The 22,120-nt window shown below is 45.4% G+C and overlaps 1 protein-coding gene across 17 annotated transcripts in view; it reads left to right on the top strand.

Moving 5' to 3' along the window:
- Positions 1-22,120, top strand: part of GULP1 (GULP PTB domain containing engulfment adaptor 1) — a 657,395-nt gene that overhangs the window by 345,026 nt on the left and 290,249 nt on the right. The window lies entirely within an intron of this gene.

Below are 22,120 nucleotides of genomic sequence, written 5' to 3'. Positions count from 1 at the left end.
CTTCCCGTCTTCCCTCGATCTTCAGCAGCTTGGTGTAGAGGCACGAGATAGTGACGTCACTGCTCTGCTCCTCTTACACCAAGGCGCGGAGCTACATGGAGGGCCAGACAGCTGACAGCAGGTAAGTGTCAGCACTCCTCCATGCTACACGGGTTGCACAATGACGTCAGTTGCGTGACCTGTGTAGCTGCGTGTATAATGAATAATACCTGCATCGTACCTGCATTGTACTAATGCATTTTATGATATTTATGATATCAATATCATAAAAATCATAAACACATTAGGTATCGCTTAGAGATGAGCGAGCACTAAAATGCTCGGGTACTCGTTATTCGAGACGAATTTTTCCCGATGCTCGAGTGCTCGTCTCGAATAACGAGCCCCATTGAAGTCAATGGGAGACTCGAGCATTTTTCAAGGGGACCAAGGCTCTGCACAGGGAAGCTTGGCCAAACACCTGGGAACCTCAGAAAAGGATGGAAACACCACGGAAATGGACAGGAAACAGTAGGGGCAGCATGCATGGATGCCTCTGAGGCTGCTTAACGCACCATTATGCCAAAATTATGGGCAACAGCATGGCCATGACAGAGTGACAGAATGAAGCTAGATAGCATCTAAAACATCCAATAATTGACCCTGACACTATAGGGGACGGCATGCAGAGGCAGCGGCAGCAGCGTCAGGCTAGAGAGTGGCATGGCGACATACCCTAAATGGACTCAGGCTTCAAACCAATGGGTGGCAGAGAGGAACCAAAGGAGGTGAGCAAGAAGCGCTCAAATAATATCGGTACATGATAAAAGTTTGCCAGTATATTTTGTGGATTACACAGCAGGGTGGCGACAAAGTTAACATGGAAGCCATGAAAACAACCCAAAATTCTGCCTGACACAGCTCGTTTGATAAGGGGACCATGTATGGAGGCAGTGAACTAGTAGTAGATTAAAGGTGCTGCAGTTAAAATTATGTTAGTTGGATCTTGGCATGGAGCTGGCGCTCCGCTGCCAGGCGAGCTTTCGCCAATCCAAGCCCCTGTCTCTAGGCTACTCCCCAAAGAGCACTTCTAAGAACCTTTTGTATAAGATCAAGTGTAGTAGCGTTCTTATAAGTTTAGGATATGGAGGGTGAGGGGAATGTCAACAGATGCGCAAGAAGCGCTGAAATAATATTGGTAAATGATAAAAGTTTGCCAGTATATTTTGTGGATTACACAGCAGGGTGGCGACAAAGTTAACAAGTTTGTTGTGGAAGCCATGAAAACAACCCAAAATTCTGCCTGACACAGCTCGTTTGATAAGGGGACCATGTATGGAGGCAGTGAACTAGTAGTAGATTAAAGGTGCTGCAGTTAAAACTATGTTAGTTGGATCTTGGCATGGAGCTGGCGCTCCGCTTCCAGGCGAGCTTTCGCCAATCTAAGCCCCTGTCTCTAGGCTACTCCCCAAACAGCACTTCTAAGAACCTTTTGTATAAGATCAAGTGTAGTAGCGTTCTTATAAGTTTGGGATATTGCGGGTGAGGGGAATGTAAACAGATGCGCAAGAAGCGCTGAAATAATATCGGTAAATGATAAAAGTTTGCCAGTATATTTTGTGGATTACACAGCAGGGTGGCGACAAAGTTAACAAGTTTGATGTGGAATGGCCTGTAATAGCTCTTGGGCGGTGTGCCTTTTATCGCCTAGGCTCAGCAGTTTGAGCACCGCCTGCTGTCGCTTAGCGACGGCACTGCTGCTGTGCCTAGAGCTACCGACTGATGGCGCCATGGCCACGGATGGTAATTCGGAGGAGGAGGGGTGGGAGGAGGAGGAGGTATAGTAGGCCTTTGAGACCTGGACCGAGGTAGGCCACGCAATCCTCTGCGTCGGCAGAGTATATGACCAGCCCCAGGGTCAGACTCGGTCCCAGCCTGCACCAAGTTAAGTGTAGTAGCGTTCTTATAAGTTTGGGATATGGCGGGTGAGGGGAATGTAAACAGATGCGCAAGAAGCGCTGAAATAATATCCGTAAATGGTAAAAGTTTGCCAGTATATTTTGTGGATAACACAGCAGGGTGGCGACAAAGTTAACAACTTTGATGTGGAATCCATGAAAACAACCAAAATTTCTGCCTGACACACCTCGTTTGATAAGGGGACGATGTATGGAGGCAGCTATATGGACGACTTTTGGAGGTAGCAATGGAGACAACGTGTGGAGGCTGCTATGGAGACAATTTAATTTGGATAGTGCCTGTATGTGGCAGTCCAAAAAAGTTTTCAAACCAGAGGAGCAGGTAGGTGGCCCTCCAGAAAAATGAAATAGATTGAGTGCCTGTATGTGGCAGTCCAAAAAAGTTTTCAAACCAGAGGAGCAGGTAGGTGGCCCTCCAGAAAAATTGAATAGATTGAGTGCCTGTATGTGGCACTCCCAAAAATTGCTTAAAACAGAGGACCGGGTAGGTGGCCCTCCAGAAAAATTAAATGCATAAAGTACTATAGCTAGAGCCAGTGGGCCCTGTCAAAAAATAGCCAGTTTCCTCTGCTTTGGTGTACAAAGAGGAGGAGAAGGAGGAAAATGAGGAGGAGGAGGAGTGGATAAATTATTCAGGTTGAGCTTCCTTCACCTGGTGGAGATTGGAAATTATGAGAAATCCAGGCTTTATTCATCTTAATAAGCGTCAGCCTGTCAGCGCTGTCAGTCGACAGGCGTGTACGCTTATCGGTGATGATGCCACCAGCTGCACTGAAAACCCGCTCGGACAACATGCTAGCGGCAGGGCAGGCAAGAACCTCCAAGGCGTACAGCGCCAGTTCGTGCCACATGTCCAGCTTTGAAACCCAGTAGTTGTAGGGAGCTGTGTGATCATTTAGGACGATGGTATGGTCAGCTACGTACTCCCTCACCATCTTTCTGTAAAAATTAGCCCTACTCTCCCTCGCTACTTGTCCCGCAGAACTACGCACTCTGCCGCTAGCGCTGTCAGAAGGGAAATAGTGTTTCAGCTTGTGCACCAGGGCCTGCTGGTATTCATGCATTCTCACACTCCTTTCCTCTCCAGGGATGAGAGTGGAAAGATTTTGCTTGTACCGTGGGTCCAGGAGAGTGAATACCCAGTAATCGGTGCTGGAATAAATTCTTTGAATGCGAGGGTCACGGGATAGGCAGCCTAGCATGAAATCTGCCATATGCGCCAGAGTACCAACGCGTAAGAATTCACTCCCCTCACTGGCCTGACTGTCCATTTCCTCCTCCTCCAACTCCTCCAACTCCTCTTCTTCTGCCCATACACGCTGAACAGTGAAGGACTCAACAATGGTCCCCTCTTGTGTCTCGCCAACATTCTCCTCCTCTTCCTCCTTATCCTCCTCCACCTCCACCTCCTCCGATATGCGCTGAGAAACAGACCTAAGGGTGCTTTGGCTATCAACAAGGGAATCTTCTTCCCCCGTCTCTTGTGACGAGTGCAAAGCTTCCGACTTCATGCTGATCAGAGAGTTTTTCAACAGGCCAAGCAGCGGGATGGTGAGGCTGATGATGGCGGCATCGCCACTGACCATCTGTGTTGACTCCTCAAAGTTACTCAGCACCTGACAGATATCAGACATCCACGTCCACTCCTCATTGTAGACTTGAGGAAGCTGACTGACCTGACTACCAGTTCTGGTGGAAGTTGACATCTGGCAGTCTACAATCGCTCTGCGCTGCTGGTAAACTCTGGATAACATGGTTAATGTTAAATTCCACCTCGTGGGCACGTCGCACAACAGTCGGTGAGTGGGCAGTTGGAGGCGGCACCTTCGTGAGCAAATCAGACAGATTGGGGTATGTCTTGAGGAAACGCTGAACTATCAGATTTAACACATCGGCCAGGCATGGCACATGTGTCAGTCTGCCGAGTTGCAGAGCCGCCACCAGGTTACGGCCGTTGTCACACACAACCATGCCTGGCTTCAGGTTCAGCGGTGCCAGCCACAGATCAGTCTGCGCCGTGATGCCCTGTAATAGCTCTTGGGCGGTGTGCCTTTTATCGCCTAGGCTCAGCAGTTTGAGCACCGCCTGCTGTCGCTTAGCGACGGCACTGCTGCTGTGCCTAGAGCTACCGACTGATGGCGCCATGCCCACGGATGGTAGTTCGGAGGAGGAGGTGGAGGAGGGGTGGGAGGAGGAGGAGGCATAGTAGGCCTGAAAGACCTGGACCGAGGTAGGCCCCGCAATCCTCGGCGTCGGCAGTATATGACCAGCCGCAGGGTCAGACTCGGTCCCAGCCTCCACCAAGTTAACCCAATGTGCCGTCAGCGATATATAGTGGCCCTGACCGGCAGCACTCGTCCACGTGTCCGTGGTCAGGTGGACCTTGTCAGAAACGGCGTTGGTCAGGGCACGGATGATGTTGTCTGACACGTGCTGGTGCAGGGCTGGGACGGCACATCGGGAAAAGCAGTGGCGGCTGGGAACCGAATACCGAGGGGCGGCCGCCGCCATGAGGTTTCGAAAGGCCTCGGTCTCTACCAGCCTATAGGGCAGCATCTCCAGGCTAAGCAGTTTGGAGATGCAGACGCTGAGGGCTTGGGCGGGTGGGTGGCCTTTTGCACTATATTTCCGTTTCCGCTCCAGCGTCTGGGGTATGGAGAGCTGAACGCTGGTGGATGCTGTGGAGGATCGTGGAGGCGACGATGGGGTTTTTGTGCCAGGGTCCTGGGCAGGGGGCTGACTATCAGCTGACACAGGGGAAGGAGCAGTAGTGTGCACGGCCGGAGGTGAACGGGCTTGGTGCCACTGAGTGGGGTGTTTAGCATTCATATGCCTGCGCATACTGGTGGTAGTTAAGCTAGTAGTGGTGGAACCCCTGCTTATCCTGGTTTGGCAAAGGTTGCACACCACAGTCCGTCGGTCATCCGGTGTTTCCTTAAAGAACCTCCAGACTTCTGAAAATCTAGCCCTTGCCGCGGGAGCCCTCGCCACGGAAGCTTCACTACGTGACACATTTGGCGCTGATGCACCTGCTCTAGCCCTGCCTCTCCGTCTGGCCCCACCACTGCCTCTTCCAACCTGTTCTGGTCGAGGACTCTCCTCCGTCTCAGAAGCACTGTGTTCACCCGGCCTCTCAACCCAGCTTGGGTCTGTCACCTCATCATCCTCCGATCCCTCAGTCTGCTCCCCCCTCGGACTTCCTGCCCTGACAACAACTTCACCACTGTCTGACAACCGTGTCTGCTCATCGTCGGACACCTCTTTACACACTTCTTCCACTACGACAAGAAGGTCATCATCACCCACAGACTGCGACTGGTGGAAAACCTGGGCATCGGAAAATTGCTCAGCAGCAACCGGACAAGTGGTTTGTGACTGTGGGAAGGGTCCAGAAAAAAGTTCCTCAGAGTATGCCGGTTCAAAAGCCAAATTTTCCTAAGAAGGGGGCAGACTGGGGGGGAGGAGGCTGAGGTGCAGGAGCTGGAGGAGTGCCGATTTCGGTGACATGGGTGGACTGCGTGGAAGACTGACTGGTGGACAAATTGCTCGAAGCATTGTCGGCAATCCACGACATCACCTGTTCGCACTGTTCTGGCCTCAACAGTGCTCTACCACGAGTCCCAGTAACTTCAGACATGAACCTAGGGAGTGTAGCTCTGCGGCGTTCCCCTGCTCCCTCATCAGCAGGTGGTGTCTCACCCCACCCAGGACCACGGCCTCTGACCCCTGCAGTAGTTGGACGCCCACATCCCCGCCCTCGTCCTCTACCCCTAGCCCTCGGGTTAAACATTTTGAAAATGAAAGTTATAACTTTAAATTTTTTTTAACTTTTTTTGTGTTTTTTTGTGTTTTTTAGGTTTTTTTTGTGTTTTTTTAGTTTTTAAAACCAAACAATGCTATCCTATTGCTATGGCTATTTTCTAGCCAAGTATGAAAGCACACTGCTATGCCAGATGAGATGACGCTGAGTTATGAAAAAATAAACGTAAAATAAAAAGGAAATGGCAGACTGTGCCTAATTGAAATCCAACCCCTAATAAATTTTCCCACTTCGGTCTTTGCGATGGATATGTGCGTCACTAAGCGCTAAACACAGCGGTCGCAAGTCTCACTCCAAATTCCTCACAATTGGCTAGTATATGCACTGCAGCAAGGACAGCCACCAGCAGATCAACCAGAAATAAAATATATATAATGCTATTGTAGGCGTAAGTAAGCCGTTTGGATTCTCCTTTGGCTATTTTCTAGCCAAGTATGAAAGCACACTGATGAGATGACGCTGAGTTATGAAAAAATAAACGTAAAATAAAAAGGAAATGGCAGACTGTGCCTAGTTGAAATCCAACCCCTAATAAATTTTCCCACTTCGGTCTTTGCGATGGATATGTGCGTCACTAAGCGCTAAACACAGCGGTCGCAAGTCTCACTCCAAATTCCTCACAATTGGCTAGTATATGCACTGCAGCAAGGACAGCCACCAGCAGATCAACCAGAAATAAAATATATATAACGCTATTGTAGGCGTAAGTAAGCCGTTTGGATTCTCCTTTGGCTATTTTCTAGCCAAGTATGAAAGCACACTGATGAGATGACGCTGAGTTATGAAAAAATAAACGTAAAATAAAAAGAAACTGCCAGACTGTGCCTAATTGAAATCCAACCCCTAATAAATTTTCCCACTTTGGTCTTTGCGATGGATATGTGCGTCACTAAGCGCTAAACACAGCGGTCGCAAGTCTCACTCCAAATTCCTCACAATTGGCTAGTATATGCACTGCAGCAAGGACAGCCACCAGCAGATCAACCAGAAATAAAATATATATAACGCTATTGTAGGCGTAAGTAAGCCGTTTGGATTCTCCTTTGGCTATTTTCTAGCCAAGTATGAAAGCACACTGATGAGATGACGCTGAGTTATGAAAAAATAAACGTAAAATAAAAAGAAACTGCCAGACTGTGCCTAATTGAAATCAAACCCCTAATAAATTTTCCCACTTTGGTGTTTGAGGTGGATATGTGTGTCACTAAGAGCTAAACACAACGGTAGCAAGTCCCCCTGCAAATTCCTCACAATATGGTACTAGCTGCACTACTAGTGCCAGCAAGCCCAGCCACAAGCAAACAAAAAAAAAAAAGTATAACGTTATTGTAGCCCTAAGAAGGGCTGTTGGGTTCTTGTTGAAGCACTCCTGCCTAACACTATTCTAATAGAACACCCTAACGCTTTCCCTGACCAGCAGCAGCTCTCTCCCTAGCGGCATCCAGACACAGAATGATCCGAGCAGCGCGGGCAGCGGCTAGTCTATCCCAGGGTCACCTGATCTGGCCAGCCAACCACTGCTATCGACGTGTAAGGGTACCACGTCATGCTGGGTGGAGTGCAGAGTCTCCTGGCTTGTGATTGGCTCTGTTTCTGGCCGCCAAAAAGCAAAACGGCGGGAGCTGCCATTTTCTCGAGCGGGCGAAGTATTCGTCCGAGCAACGAGCAGTTTCGAGTACGCTAATGCTCGAACGAGCATCAAGCTCGGACGAGTATGTTCGCTCATCTCTAGTATCGCTGCATCTGAAAATGCCCACTCTACCAAAATATAAAAACAGTTTTTCACTACATTTAATCCTGCAATGTAAAATAGGGCCCAGAGCCGAAAATGGCACTTTTTTGCCACTTTGAACAATATAAAAAAAAACAATAAAAAGTGATATGAAGGTCATACAGTCCTAAAAATGGTAGCATTGAAAACACCATCAAATGTCGCACAAAGTGATGCCATTCACAGCTCCGTAAACCAAAGTATGAAAAAGTTATGGATAAATAAACATTTTTTTGTACAAGAAGTTTTAATTTTTTAACCACATAACGCCTTTGCCATTTTGCACCTTCCTGACACGGCCCTTTTTTTGTAATCTGACATGAGTCACTATACTGTAAGGAGTGCTTTAACCCCTTAAGGAGGCAGCCATTTTGTAGCTTAAAGAGGACCTGTCAACCAGAAATTGGGCACTAGGAGCTGCATACTAAAGTAAAACAAATGCAGTGCTAAAACAAATGCAGAGGTGTTACAGTGATAGCGTTATCGGTAACCACTGCGAAATACAATGGACATGCCGGACCGCTTTTATGAGGGGGCGGGGGGTCCGGGATGCTGCCTCTTCCCCGGACTGCCTTGCAAGCTCCATCGCTTGGCGGTTACTGCCATGCAGTCACTGCCCCTAATCCCACCCCCTCATGAATACGCTGGACCACTCTCACAGCGCTGTTAGATGCCATTAATGTAGGTTTCCGATAACGTTATCATTGTAACACCGCTGCATTTGTTTTAGCACCGCTGCATTTGTTTACTTACTTAAGTAAGCAGCTCCTAGAGCCCAATTTCTGGGTGACAGGTCCTCTTTAAGGCTCAGCCCCATTTTTTGTATTCTGACTTTTGCTGCTTTATATAGTTATAACTTTTGAACACTGTTACTTATCAAAGCGGTTATGAGATTGTTTTTTCCTCACATGTTGGACTTTATTTTAGTGGTAAATGTTGGCTGATAAGTTTTGCATTTATTTACAAAAAAAAAAATGAATTTTTTTTAGAAAATTTCGACTTTCTAAGAAATTTGAATTTTCAGGCAGATAGATTTGCCTTATAAATAAGTTGCTGAATAACATTACCCATATGTCTACTTTACATTTTCATAATTTTTGAATTATCTGGATAATTCATTTCGATGTCGTGTCCAACAAATCTATTTTCAGTTTTTTCACAATTGACAATTTTGGGGATAAATACTGTTTTGAATGGAATTTTACATATTTATCATCAAAAACCCCATTATATAATCAATGCATTTTAAAATCTGCACCCCTCAAACTATCAGAAACAGTTTTTAGGAAGACTGTTAACCCCATGAGATCTTAAAAGTAATTAAATTAAAATTGAGGTGAAATTTAGAATGATCAGATTTTGTTGGTTATATGTTCATTTAGCCCTAAAATTTACACATTTCCAGAAGACAAAAAGAGAAAACCCATCTTAAAATTTCTCCCAAGTACAGAGACCACATGTGGCTGTTACTTATTTCTGCGCACAGCAAGGCGCAGAAGGTGAGGAGCTCCCTGCAGCTGCCCTTTTGTAGGCTTTAAAATTTTAGCAACTAATCCTACAAAAAAAATACCATCACATGGCCACAATAACGGAAAAGCTATTTCCAAGAGCCAAGAGTCCGTGGGTTTGTCAGATAAAACAATTAGTTGTCATGGCCCAGGAGCAGGTCAGCGGCCCTCACCTGTCCTCAACCAGCCTCTGTCCTGTTTATTTCCCTCAGCCAGAGAGCATCTAGGTGGTCTAGGCTCAGCGCCACTATTCAGGGAGGATAAAGTGTTTGAGAGATGGGGCAGACATCCTCTGCTTCGTGCAGTAAGCAAGCTACTGAGAGCATTGAGGAGAGCAGCAGTGCAGGGAAATACAAATTAATGATGATGTAGCCGATCGCACTAGGGAGCCGGGTGTAGCAAGGGATTTATCATTGTCGGGCGAAGAGAGTGTCAGCTTGTTCGTCAGGCAGCAGAGTAAGCACCAAGTTTCTACTGTGGCCCTGAGTCAGCAGGATGGCAGCAGTCCGAGGACAGGAGCCAAACGGCCGCGGGGTACAAATCCTGTTTCGCAGGTCCAAGTGGCACAGAGGCTCAGCAAGGCAGTGGCGGTAGTAGTGCAGAGTGTTGGCAGTAAAATCACCATCTCGGCGGTGTGGCAATTATTTGTGAATACACGAGAGGAGCCAAACGTGTGTATATGTCGTATCTGTGGGCAGAAAGTGAAGCGTGGCCAGGGAGCTAATGTTGGCACCGCGGCCCTGCATCAACACATGTAGCGTCACCATCCAATGGCCTGAGAGAAACGGGTCTCAGATGTGGTCCATCCTGCAGGTGCAGCAACAGCAGCAGCACCTTGGCTAAAGGGAGCTGTTTGTCTTTGAAATCATCTCCCGGTCCAGATGCTCCTGCTCCTCGCTACACATGGTGCCAGCAGTCGTGGAGTGAGGCGATTACAAAGAAACATCTGTATGCATCCAGCCATCCTAACGTACAGAAGCTGACCGTGCTCTTGTCCAAGTTCTTGGTACTGCAGTCCCTCCCTTTCCAAGTTGTGGACTCTGCACCCTTCAAAGAACTAATGGCTTGTGCCAAACAGAGGTGGAGAGTTCCAAGCTGAAATTTCTTTTCCAAAAAGGCAGTACCAGCCCTTCACAAATATGTAGAACAAAAGGTGGGCCAGTCCTTGAGCTTATCGGTTTCTTCCAAGTTGCACGCCAGCGCGGACATGTGGAGCTGTAATTGGTCAGGGCCAGTATATGTCCTTTACAGCCCACTAGCTGAATGTACTTCCCGCCCAGCCAGGAGACGGCGCTTTCTCCTCCACGTTGTAAAACTGCTGCTCCTGCTCCAATGTCCACCTCCTCCTTCTCCCTCACCATCTCAGCCCTCCACAAGTCTAAGTGCTGCTCCATCATACTACATGTGCAGGGCACAGTGGTGTCACACAGTTCTACAGCTGGTTTGCCTGGGTGATCCAAGTCACACAGCGGAGGAACTGTGTCCGTGCTGCACCGAGGAGGGATGGTTCTTGCGTCCTGCATGGCGCACATGTTCAATCTAGTTGTCAACAGGTTCCTGAAGTCTTCCACCCATCTGCAAGACATTCTCTAAATGGCCAGGAAGCTGTGCATGCACTTTAGCCATTCTTACAATGCCAAGCACACTCTCCTCGAGTTGCAGCGACAGAGCAGCCTCCCCCAGCATAGGATGATATGCGATGTTTCCACCCATTGGAGTTCCAGCCTCCATATGTTAGACTGTATGTATGAACAGAGAAAAGCCATTAATGATTTTTTTGATGATGCAAGCGGAATGGAGTACTCCCCTGTGTAACTTTGATGTCAGCTACAGGCAGCTCATGAGGGACACCTGCTGTATGCTCAGGCCCTTTGAACAGGCCATGTTATTTGTCAGTCGCTAGGACTGGGGGATGAATAACGTCATTCCCCTGCTTCATTTTCTGGAAAAGATGCTGCAAAATCTGTCTGGTCAGGGCACTGGAGAAGTGTTGACTATAATTCATGGCCAGATGAGTCCGGTGGGGGCTGAACTGGAGGAGGAGGAGGACATTGGAGTAAGCAGAGTCTGGGGAAATTAGTGGTTTTTGTAATCAGGTGACAGGAGAGGAGGAGCCAGAGTATCTGGAGGAGGTAGAATACGAGACAGATGACCCAGAAGCACCGGGGCTGTATACAATGGAGATGGAGGCCGGGAATCCCTCAGAGTCATCTGGCATAGGAATGAGTTTTGGCTCTCCACCCTTTTGGACCCTCGCTGCCAGTCAAAAATGGGTGTGCAGACAGTTGGCCGCTGCCTATGTGCGCCATTGTCCATCCTCTGTCAGGTCTGACCAGTTGATTCCTGGCAGTCATTGCTCACGTACTACGGCCACGGGTGCTATGGGGAGATTTGGGGGGTCGGAGCAGTAGCAGCTCCATCAGCAGCAGCTTAAGTGTGGAGTCCTTATTGAGCAGCTTCCTTCACCCTTCTAGTGAGGCGGACAGCCGTCACCAGCAGCAGCAGGACATGGAGCAGACCCTGTGCCAGCAGGAGGGGGCCCACTTGTACATCACTCTACCACCCCAGGTAGAGGATCCCCTGGACTACTGGGAGCCAAACTTGATGTGTGGCTGCAACTTGCGGAGTTTGCATTAGAGAAGCGGTCTTGCCTGGCCATTGCTGTGGCATCAGAGCGGGTTTTCAGTGCAGCAGGGGCCATCATTACCCCGAGGAGAACCCGCTTGTCCACCGGTAATGTGGAGAGACTGACCTTTGCCAAGATGAATCCGGTGTGGTGGGCAGGAATTTCAACACACCATTGCCCTATGCAACAGATCAGCAATGACGCCTGGCCAAACGTTGCGAAATAAGTCTGGATTCTAACTATCTACCTCAGCCAGTTTTCTGATGCTGCCACCTACCTGATGCCACACATCTATTGCCTGTTGCTCCTTCTGCCTCCCACCATCTTTAGCAGGGACTGGAATTATCACCCACCTCTACACTCTGATTGTGCCACTTTCTGACGACCTGATGCTGCCATTACTGCCGCCTCCACACACTAACATTGTACGACTCTGTGGCATACCATGTTGTTGCCACCTCCAGAATTTCTCATTGAGCCACTCTCTGAACTCCTGATGCTGCTGTCACCATTGCTGCTTCTACGCTCTAACTTTGTGCCACGTAAAGAATTTGTCATCATGCCACTCTATGATTTCATGCCGCTGCTGCTGCCACTGCCACCTTCGAAGTTCTTTTTTGGCAAAGACATATTTTCAGGGAAACCTTTAAAATGCATGTGGTGTCTCTAATCTTCAAATTTAAATTAAATATTTCAACTTCTAAATCACTGTGCCACTCTGTGGCCTATTGCCATGTTGCTGCCACCACCAGAATTTCTTATTGTCCTACTCTCTGACCTGATGCCACCGCTGCCTCCACGCTCTAACATTGTGCCACACTGTGGCCTACCATGTTGCTGCCTGCTCCAGAATTTGTAAGTGTGACACTCTGCGGCCTGCTCATGCTGCTGCCAACTGACTGCTGTCTCCCCCTGTGATTTCCATAATGCTGTTTTCAACCTCCACCACTTCATGACGTTGCCACTATGTTTGGTTTGCTTCTTCATTTCATCTGTCAGAAGAAATGAAGAGCTTTAGCATTGATATCCAAAAGCAGGAGTGGATACAGAACACAGAGGACATGCAAATATCCCATTTACTGGTCAGCTCTGCTCTGGATCAACTCCTGTTTGTTTTAGGCTTTAGCAATATTGATGGATTATTGGCCAATTGAAAGCAGACACTGACAGATGAAATGAAGGGCAAAATGATCAGTGAAATGAGCTGGCACAGATGTTACCTTGTTAGGCAGTGTTCCCGCTTTACTTATTTGTTGAAGTTGGCCTCTGTTGGTGCACATGGAATTGAAGAGAGAAGCGATTCTAAGAGTGGCGGCTGTCATGTTCGTGTCATACTAAAACACAGCATTGTTTGAAGACCAAACCTCGCTTCCTATACATATTTAAGCATGGCACAATGTTCTACAACAACCTATAGGCTCTCTGCAGCCAGGAAATACCTGTTTTTTTACGCAATTCGTCATGACTCGATTCGGGTCGAATCAAATTTCAACAAATTTGCCCATCTCTATTAATGGCACATTCTACTTCATGTGAGTTGCGAAATTAGGGCAATATATTTAGTATTTATCCAAAGCAGAAAGGAAAAGCGGCAGTCACCATTACTGTGCAATCGATATCTTTATTTCGGGTGCAAGTACAGGGAGGAGCGGGACCTGGCGAAGAGTAGTTTCGCGCCTACTGGCGCATCATTAAGCCAGGTCCCGCTCCTCCCTGTACTTGCACCGGAAATAAAGATATCGATTGCACAGTAATGGTGAGTGCCGCTTTTCCTTTCTACTTAGGATATTTACTGGACTGTTTGTCACTTTAGCAGAGCACCACCAATAGTGCTATTTGAAGAGGATTGTATTACCGGAGTCTATCTGCAGTGACCATTACCGCCCCGCGATTGGTTTGCGATTATCGCTAGAATTTGGATTGTGCCGAGCGCTATTTTCTTTTTATGTTATATTTAGTATTTATTCATGAATAAAGCTGAAATTTGTCTAAAATTTAAAAAAAATTATGTTTTCCAAATTCAAAATTTTTTACTTTTTGGAATGTTTGTCATATTACCAAAATAACTTGATAACGAACATTTCAACAATTTCCATATGTTTAATTTAACTTGGCGTCATTTTTCAAACATAATATCCGTTTTTTAGGATGTTAGGCTTTTAGGTTTCCTGAAAATCATTAAAACCTATTTTTGGAGGGACCAATTTAATTAGAAGTGACTTTATAAGGCTTATATAATAGAAAACACTCACAAATGACACCATTTAGAACCTGTACCCCTCAAAATATTAAAAACAACCTTTGCAAACTTTGTTTATCCTATGAGCGTTTCATGAGGGTGAAAAATAAATGGAAGTGACATTATGAAAATGTAATTTTATTTAATTATTATTTAAATATTAGAGATGAGCGAACACACTCGTCCGAGCTTGATGCTCATTCGAGCATTAGCGTACTCGAAACTGCTCGTTGCTCGGACGAGTATTTCGCCAGCTTGAGAAAATGGCATCTCCCGCCGTTGTGATTTTTGGCGGCCAGAAACAGAGCCAATCACAAGCCAGGAGACTCTGCACTCCACCCAGCATGACGTGGTACCCTTACACGTCGATAGCAGTGGTTGGCTGGCCTGATCAGGTGACCCTGGAATAGATTAGCCCCTGCCCGCGATGCTCGGATCATTCTCTGTCTGGATGCCGTTAGGGAGAGAGCTGCTGCTGGTCAGGGAAAGCGTTAGGGTGTTCTATTAGAATAGTGTTAGGTAGGAGTGATTCTACAAGAACCCAACAGCCCTTCTTAGGGCTACAATAACGTTATATATATATTTTTATTATTTGCTTGTGGCTGGGCTTGCTGGCACTAGTAGTGCAGCTAGTACCATATTGTGAGGACTTTGCTGGGAGACTTGCGACCGTTGTGTTTAGCTCTTAGTGACACACATATCCACCTCAAACACCGAAGTGGGACAATTTATTAGGGGTTTGATTTGAATTAGGCACAGTCTGCTGATTTTTTTTTTTTTACGTTTATTTAATTTTATAACTCAAAGTAATCTGGCAAAGCAGTGTGCTTTCAGTGTAGGCTAGAAAATAGCCATAGGAGAACCCCAACGGCTTACTTAGGCCTACAATAGCGTTATATTTTACTTTTTTTTTGTTTGCTTGTGGCTGGGCTTGCTGGCACTAGTAGTGCAGCTAGTACCATATTGTGAGGAATTTGCAGGGAGACTTGCGACCGTTGTGTTTAGCTCTTAGTGACACACATATCCACCTCAAACACCGAAGTGGGACAATTTATTAGGGGTTTGATTTGAATTAGGCACAGTCTGTTGATTTAATTTTTTTTTACGTTTATTTACTTTTATAACTCAAAGTAATCTGGCAAAGCAGTGTGCTGTCAGTGTAGGTTAGAAACTAGCCATAGCAATAGGATAGAATTGTTTTGTTTAAAAAAAAAAAACACAAAAAAACAGTTTAAACTTTAATTTTGAAAATGTTTAACCCGAGGGCTAGGGGTAGAGGACGAGGGCGTGGACGTGGGCGTCCAACTACTGCAGGGGTCAGAGGCCGTGGTCAATGGCAGGGTGAGACACCACCTGCTGATGAGGGAGCAGGGGAACGCCGCAGAGCTACATTTCCTAGATTCATCATGTCTCAAGTTACTGGGACTCGTGGTAGAGCACTGTTGAGGCCAGAACAGTGCGATGAGGTGATGTCGTGGATTGTGGACAATGCTTCTAGCCATTTGTCCACCAGTCAGTCTTCCACGCAGTCCACCCATGTCACCGAAATCAGCACTCCTCCAGCTTCTCCACCTCGGCCTCCTTCCCCCCAGTCTGCCCCCTCCCAGCAAAATTTGGCATTTTAACCGGCATACTCTGAGGAACTGTTTTCTGGACCCTTCCCACAGTAACAAACCACTTGTCCGATTGCTGCTGAGCTATTTTCCGATGCCCAGGTTTTCCACCGGTCGCAGTCTGTGGGTGATGATGACATTATTGACGTAGTGGAAGAAGTGTGCAAAGAGGTGTCGGACGATGAGGAGACACGGTTGTCAGACAGTGGTGAAGTTGTTGTCAGGGCAGGAAGTCCGAGGGGGGAGCAGACTGGGATCGGAGGATGATGAGGTGACAGACCCAAGCTGGGTTGATATGCTGGGTGAACACAGTGCTTCTAAGAAGGAGGCGAGTCCTTTACCAGAACAGGTTGGAAGAGGCAGTGGTGGGGCCAGACGGAGAGGCAGGGCCAGAGCTGGTGCATCAGTGCCAAATGTTTCACTTAGTCAAGCTCCCGTGGCGAGGGCTAGATTTTCAGAAGTCTGGAGGTTCTTTAAAGAAACATCGGATGACCAACGGACTGTGGTGTGCCACCTGTGCCAAACTAGGATACTAGCTTAACTACCACCAGTATGCGCAGGCATATGAATGCTAAACACCCCACTCAATGGCACCAAGTAGTTCACCTTCGGCCGGGCACACCACTGCTCCTTCCCCTGTGTCACCTGCTAGGAAAAGGAAAACAAAAACAACAACGGAAGAGGACGGCGCCTCGCGTAATAACGTAAAGACAAGTAGGTGCCAAATGTGGTGAGAGAATGGGTGCTCACCTGGTTACCACTTGTGGGTAAGTGGTTTTAATTATCCAATAAGAAGAAGATTTCTTGTTGTTTGTATAAAAGGTACAATTTAAGGTTACTGCAGCAACTCCTAAGCTCTCTAGAGGACCGGTAGCCAAGGGCACCGTAACGTAAATGGTACAAAATGAGAGAAAAGAGAGAGAGCCAGGTGGGTGCGCTTGTAACCAAAAAATGTAGGAAGGAATGAGTAGAATGGAATCTTCAAGGGTAGCAAAAATTCACAATATTTATTGGTAGCAAAAGATCCAATGGTTATGCGTTTCGGGGAAACCCCTTCGTCAGACCAAAAACTGATAAAATACATAAAATAAATAGAATACAGTAAATATGTGTAAGTTCATTGATACATGTAAAGTTACAAAAAAAATTTAATGCATAATGACAAAATAGCCATGTGATGAATAGCCAGTGGTACATAAAATCTAAAGTTTAAAATATAATATAAAGTTTAGAGTTAGATAGCAATGGTACATAAATTACGGAAATAGGTGATAAGAAACAGTGGATAGAAAATAAATATTCAAGTAATATACAAATAGAGTAGCCTGAAGTAGAATAAAGCCATAGAGAAGGTAATAATGGCATAAATAATTGGTTATTAGGTAATGAGATTTGATGGAAAGTGATTAAGTAATTAAGGGTTTACAGATGTATGGAAGATGAACAACATGGTAAGGAATGAAAATATCTTTTAACCAAACCCCCACCCCCTCTTCCCCCTCTAGAAATAGCTATCCACTTTAATCATAATATATATCCCCATTCTACCCCCTCATCTTTACTTTATTCCGTAAAATTAATTCAATTCATTGGGGGTCATTTACTAAGGGCCCGATTCGCGTTTTCCCGACGTGTTACCCGAATATTTCCGATTTGCGCCGCTTGTACATGAATTGCCCCGGGTTTTTGGCGCACGCGATCGGATTGTGGCGCATCGGGGCCGGCATGCGCGCGACAGAAATCGGGGGGGCGTGGCCGAACGAAAACCCGACGTATTCGGAAAAACCGCCGCATTTAAAAACCGAAAATGTGTCGCTTGGGGAGCGCTCACCTTCACCTTCTATGGGATGGTGCATTCCGGGGCGTTAAGATTATTTTCGGCGCTGCAGCGCCACCTGGTGGACGGCGGAGGAACTACCATCTTAAATCCCAGCCGGACCCGAATCCTGTGCAGAGAACGCGCCGCTGGATCGCGAATGGGCCGGGTAAGTAAATGTGCCCCATTGTGTCTAAATGCATCCAATCCAATTCCACCCTTCCATCCCTACACAATTCTGTCATTTAATGTAATTTTAAGTAATCTAATTTAATTGTTTGGGTTCTATAATGCATCTAACTCCATCAATTATCATGGTGTGTGTATGGTTTCTCCTTCTCTATGTATCCTAATTTTATACTATCAATTGTACTTGTTTAATTAATTATATTCATGCATTGATGCTAATTTATTTAATTATTTATTGTTTGATTTTAATACTATATCCAAAATAATTTTTATATATTATTTATATATATTTTTTATATATATTCATATATATTTTATAGAATCATACGAGATGCATTCACTCTAGTTACTCTTATGCATCCCCTGTGGCCATTTATTTCAATTTACTTTGCTCTATTTATTTTATTATGTTCATCATACATCTCAATGCCTTTAATGGCAACTATTCTCCACCTTTTAGTAACGGCTGTCTGTCAGCCTATCTTCTATCTAGCGCGGTCTCACTTATTTCAGTATGTGACGTGCGCTGACCGACTCGGTCGCAGTGCGCATGCGCCACTTCACAGCTGTCTTACAACGCAGGCGCCGGCGTTCGTGCACATATAACAGTCTGATTCCCCACACGCCCAGATCAGCAGCTGACCGCTGGAGCAGCAAGTCAGCGCGTCCACGTAAGTGCCTCTTTGTATCTCCCTCAAAGCTTTTATCCAGCATATATTTATTATTATTTAGTCATCTATTTACCTATTGACTTAGTACTTTTCTATAGTATATATTGTACATCCTATATATTTCATTACACACATTATTAACCCTTTTGTACCCATTATTCTACCCACTAATGCTGCCTAATTCCCCTTTCATTTGTCACCATTTTAAATTCCTTACCATCTTGTTCATCTTCCATACATCTGTAAACCCTTAATTACTTAATCACTTTCCATCAAATCTCATTACCTAATAACCAATTATTTATGCCATTATTACCTTCTCTATGGCTTTATTCTACTTCAGGCTACTCTATTTGTATATTACTTGAATATTTATTTTCTATCCACTGTTTCTTATCATCTATTTCCGTAATTTATGTACCATTGCTATCTAACTCTAAACTTTATATTATATTTTAAACTTTAGATTTTATGTACCACTGGCTATTCATCACATGGCTATTTTGTCATTATGCATTAAATTTTTATTGTAACTTTACATGTATCAATGAACTTACACATAATTATTTACTGTATTCTATTTATTTTATGTATTTATCAGTTTTTGGTCTGACGAAGGGGTTTCCCCGAAACGCGTAACCATTGGATCTTTTGCTACCAATAAATATTGTGAATTTTTGCTACCCTTGAAGATTCCATTCTACACATTCCTTCCTACATTTTTTGGTTACAAGCGCACCCACCTGGCTCTCTCTCTTTTCTCTCATTTTGTACCATGTGTCATCTGCTAGTCAGCCCCCTGCCCAGGACCCTGGCCCAAACACCTCCCGTGCGAAAACCCCATCTTCGCCTCCACGATCCTCCAAAGCATCCACCAGCATTCAGCTCTCCATACCCCAGACGCTGGAGCGCAAAAGGAAGTATAGTGCAGCCCACCCACCCGCCCGCCCAAGCCCTCAGCGTCCGCATCTCCAAACTGCTTAGCCTGGAGATGCTGCCCTATAGGCTGGTAGAGACCGAGGCCTTTCGAAACCTCATGGCGGCGGCCGCCCCTCGGTATTCGGTTCCCAGCCGCCACTACTTTTCCCGATGTGCCGTCCCAGCCCTGCACAAGCACATGTCAGACAACATCATCTGTGCCCTGACCAACGCCGTTTCTGACAAGGTCCACCTGACCACGGACACGTGGACGAGTGCTGCCAGGCAGGGCCACTATATATCGCTGACGGCACATTGGGTTAACTTTAAATTTGTCGCAAATATCTGAAAAAGCCATTAGATGTGGAAGCAATGCACAAGGTAAATCTGTCACTTTTAGAAAAAATAGGAGATTTTTGTTTGTGTAGCACTTCTGCCTTGCAGCACTAGAGTCCTGGGTTCTAATCTCACCCAGGTCATCCGCAAAGAGTTTGTATGTTCTTTCCATGTTTGCGTGGGTTTCCTCCGGGTACTTTGGTTTCCTCCCACATTCCAAAACATACTGTTAGGTTGTTTAGATTATGAGCCCCAAGGGGACAGAGACCGCATGCTTTGTGCAGCGCTGCGGAATCTGTGTGCGCTATATAAATAATAATTATTATTATAGCCATTCTTTGCTGTTACCAATCTAGGAGCAGGCAGTGTTTGACCCTTGATAGCTGTTGACCAAAGCTTAACTGGGAGTAGAGAGCGAGGGAAATCCTAATTCTCTGTACCCAGTGTTTAGGTTCTCCCGATGATAACCAATATCTAGTTTGGTCTAAGATAGAAAATAGGTTGGATACAGAGATGGGGGCCCACCAGGTTCCACTGAGTTATGTGGTGCATGTAGTAACTACCTGAAGTGTTTGTGTGGCGTGGCCCGCTCTTTGTAACGCATAGTTTAGTCCAAAAGTACATAAACAAAAACGGATACCCCTCTCTTGGTGGGGAAATGGACAAAAACACAGAAAAACATGTTATTAAAAATTGTTAAATCTTTATTAATGCAAAAAAACACAAAAATACCAGTGTCGTTACTGGTGGTAATATATACAAATGTATGCTAAAAACACAGTGGTTTGGCACAGAAAAAACGGATAAACCTGGGCAGGTGAGAAAAGTTGTAATGTGTTGGAGCAGGTGGATAGGAAGCTGGACAATGCAGTATATTGGGTATGTGATAGCTCCATGTGATACAGGGAGACTCCTACGTGAAGGAGGATAATAGTGTCTTTAAGGGCTATCTAGAAAGGTATGCCAGCTCTTACCAGTTAAAAGATGTTGCAAAACACCGCTGCCAGGTTAGGACCGCGTCCCCGACGCGCGTTTCGGCTCTAAGGGAGCCTTCGTCTGGGGGGTGGCGTCTCTTTAGTACCAGGGGAATATAAGAGAAGTTTGAGCCAATGGGAGTGTTGATGGGCGATCACGTGCCCGCAAGCTTCCGGGTCACGTGTTGTGATCTCGCGAGAGCACGGGAACATGATCAGCCCGGCGTGATGTGCAGTCACCTAGGATCACGAAACCTATTTAGAGCAGGATTTCAAGTAGAAGGCGCATGCGTGGGAGGCACCCCATACATCAAAATGTTTAGCTATGGTGCTGCGATTAGAGGAGGTGCATTTGGATAGTGACGGTGGTTGTGTATGGAGTGTGAATATAACAGTGGTGCAATATAATTGATGAGTAACACTGTTCATCCAAAATAGATTACACGGATGTACAAATATTGCTGTTTACATAAACAAAATTTGAACCATTGATAGATACTAGACAAAACAGTGATGATACCAACAGTGTTCTTTTTATATATAACAGTGATGGATACTATAAAATGCCATAGGTACCTGTTGATATATAAAGTGCACAGTGCATTTACATATATTTGAATGGTTGAAATGGGAGAACACCATATACAGTGAACGTGTATTGTTCCATTAACTATAGATATAAAGTGCACAGTGCATTCATATATGATGTTAAAAAGTAGACATAGGGGAACAAAATATACAGTGAACATATATTATTCCATATTAATTGCTACAAGTGTTACACATCAAATTGGTTAACATACAAAATTAACATAATTAAATAAAATATATAGTGGACGTGTATTGTACGCCATGTTGGTTACTGCATATGTTACACATCAAATTGGTTATCACAGAATGGCAGGGTACACATACACGTATAGAGCTGATGAATGGCGTGCACATCCATAAACTCATAACAGTATCACAGGTTTCATGAATATGATAAAATTTTATACCGATGATAAATATCTTACATTGTCATAAACCATGGTGAAAGAAGTACACTGTGCATGTTCAATATGGATGTGTTCAAGCTGTGTGCTGTATACCATATTGGTTGTCTAATATGGATATGTCCAAATTGTGTACTATATGCCATACCAGACATCCAAAAATGTGTACTATATACCATATTGGTTATCTAAGGCCGACAGGTAGCTGTGTATATATATATTGTAACGATGGATCTAGATACCTGCTGAGAGCAAGGGACAATTAAATTTGTTCAAGTACATTGGATATTATACAATAATTATTGTCCTTATGGCCTACATATATTGCATACACACACCATAAGTTTGGTGGCAGATAAAATGAAAAACAATATGGCTTGTTCAAATGCATTGGATATTGTACACTGCTTCTTATCCTTATAACCTACATGTATTATAAACAAAGCAGTAGGGATTGGTGACAAGTGAGGTGGGGAAGTGAAAGGGATGAACGTGAGGAAGGGAGGTAGTGAGGTGAGGGAAAGCGTGAGGTGAGAGAAACATATACAAATTGAAAACAAGTGGATTCATATTTAGCTCTAAAATGCAGCCCTGTATTACCTAATTGGATCTATATGCTGTCACTTTGTTGTCATATTTATGGTCAGGAAATTACAGGAAAAATATACGTGATGTTATAACCCACT

This window comes from Engystomops pustulosus, chromosome 8 (genome assembly GCF_040894005.1).
Source record: "Engystomops pustulosus chromosome 8, aEngPut4.maternal, whole genome shotgun sequence".
In the NCBI taxonomy this organism is placed as follows: Eukaryota; Metazoa; Chordata; class Amphibia; order Anura; family Leptodactylidae; genus Engystomops; species Engystomops pustulosus.
The sequence above is the reverse complement of the archived record's forward strand: the minus strand, read 5'-3'. Positions and strand labels throughout refer to the sequence as shown.